The following is a 2,500-nucleotide window of genomic DNA, read 5'->3' on the forward strand; positions in this document are numbered from 1 at the left end:
CTGTCTATCTATCTGTCTATCTGTCTATCTATCTGTCTATCTGTCTATCTATCTGTCTATCTATCTGTCTATCTGTCTATCTATCTGTCTATCTGTCTATCTATCTATCTGTCTATCTGTCTATCTATCTATCTGTCTATCTATCTGTCTATCTATCTATCTATCTGTCTATCTATCTATCTGTCTATCTATCTGTCTATCTGTCTATCTATCTATCTGTCTATCTATCTGTCTATCTGTCTATCTATCTGTCTATCTATCAGTCTATCTGTCTGTCTATTTTTTAATTTATATAGCGCATTTTAACAACACAGGATGTATCAAAGCACTGAACAGTATAAAGTAGAAGAATACAATGATAGAGATTGAACAATTTATTATTAAATGCAATTAATGCGGCCTAAAAATCTTTTGGATTTGAATAATGAAAGTGTATTAGTGTTATGTGTAGGCTATCTTAAAAAGATGTCTTTAATCTAGATTTAAACTGACAGAGTGTGTCTGCCTCCCGAACAGAGTTAGGGAGATTGTTCCAGCGTTCCAAAAGGCAGAAAAAGCAATATGTTTTGATAAAAAAAATTCAGCTGCGAGAACATCTAGCAACTTATTAAAGGGAAAGTTCACCCAAAAATGAAAACATCTTTTACTCACTTTTGAAGCATCCTAGGTGTATGATATGATGATTAGATGATTAGCTAGGATGATTAGTCTTAGAGAGGCAGGAATACTTTCAGAAACCACTGTCGGTAAACACAATCTGCAGATGACAACTGAAGCTCTGTGATGCAGAAAGGAAGCCATGTGTGAACGTGGGCCAAAGCTCATTTAAAATGGACTCTTTCAAAGTGGTCTGTAAGATGTGACATTCTTGTTGGAAATCCTCCGAGCTAAAGAGGAGAAAGTTCTGTAACCGTGCTATCTGAGTTTCGTTCAAAAGCCAGCATCAATGATGGGTTGGGGGGGCATAAGTGCATGAGGTATGGGCAGCTCGCATGTTTCGGAAGGCACTATGAATGCTGAAAGGTACATAAAGGTTTTAGAGCGACATATGCTCCCCTCCGGATGACGTGTATTTCAGCAGGACAATGTGAAAACCACATACTGCAGCTATTACAGCAGCATGGCTTCATAATAGAAGAGTCCGCGGCTGAATAGAATCGATAGAATCGTTCATCGATAGAGAACATTTGGAACATCGCTAAACGAAAAACATGTCAAAGACGACAACAAACTCTAGAACAGCTGGAAACCTATATCAGGCAAAATTCCAATTTCCAACACCAGAACCCCAGAAACTCATAACCTTGATGCCCAGACGTCTTCAAACTGTTTCGAAAAAAAGAGGAGACGACACACCATGGAAAACATCCTCCTTTTGCAGGCATCGAATTTGAAATAAGCTAATTTTGTCCATAAAATTGTAAAAATTGTGCCATCTACTATACATTCTATTGTGAAATAAAATATTGGCTCATGTGATTTTAAATTCAAGTTAAAAAGAAATTCTAAAAAAAAAAAAGTCCAAAATATGGGTTGTATCTCTCTATATAATTATATACTTTTCATTCTACCCATCTAGCTAGCTATCGTTCTGTTATTTTGTCGTTCATTTAATCTATCCATCCATCTGTATTATCAGGTCAAATGCTACAAAGCTAACAATTGTTTTTACTTTCTCTGAGTAAAAGAGCAAGCTTTCAAACGTCAAGTTACTTTAAACTTTCTGATTGCACTTTTTGTAAAGCCAGCAGCATCTTAAAACTGCATTATCGCCATTTTTCTGGCCAAGCACCAAGCTCATCAGGTCCACGGAATGAAGCGGGAAGTGATGTAAGATTTCCAAACTTTTCAAACAGTAGCACAGTTTAAGCCTTTAAATCCTTTCACCGTAGCTCTCAAATCTCACCGTGTGCGTCCAAGCGAGCAGTTATCGGTGGTTTAGTGAGAAGCGAGACAAACTTTGACGTCACTGATGTCAGACTTCACAGAAGCAAGTCTGAGCGTGCACAGATGTTTCACAGATGCGTTAGCGGACCGTTTTCGGATCTTGACATTCATCGGTCACTGTATTGCACCTCCGTCAGGAATGTGTGTGACACACAGCGCAGCGGGACTCCTTTTATATGGGGGTCGTTAATTAAAAAGCAGGAAGAAGAAAATGTCACGGCTGAAGTGCGCAGAGAAGACACCCGTCACAGCCACTTCCTGTGTTTCTACAGCGTTAAAACTTATACCTGTCTGGATGTCATTGTATTGGATAACAAAATATCAACATGCGAGTCCGTATCTTTTTGTAAACTAACTATTTGTAGGTTTTTAGTGAATGTGAATGAAGTTGCTTTTTCGGCTTTGCCACAAGACCTGAATAATCCTCTACTATGTCGAGTCAACTTATAACCACGGATGTTGTTTTATTAAAAATGTACTTAAGTTTTAAATGAAAAATATGTTTGTTCTAGTATATATTATTGTATAAATAATATCTAATAGTATTATAGTT

At 37.4% G+C, this 2,500-nt stretch overlaps 1 protein-coding gene across 3 annotated transcripts in view; it reads left to right on the forward strand.

Annotated features, from left to right (window-relative positions):
• LOC122356808 (signal-induced proliferation-associated 1-like protein 2) overlaps positions 1-2,500 on the forward strand; it is a 115,859-nt gene that overhangs the window by 102,466 nt on the left and 10,893 nt on the right. The window lies entirely within an intron of this gene.

This window comes from Puntigrus tetrazona, chromosome 13 (assembly GCF_018831695.1).
Source record: "Puntigrus tetrazona isolate hp1 chromosome 13, ASM1883169v1, whole genome shotgun sequence".
NCBI classification, from domain to species: domain Eukaryota; kingdom Metazoa; phylum Chordata; class Actinopteri; order Cypriniformes; family Cyprinidae; genus Puntigrus; species Puntigrus tetrazona.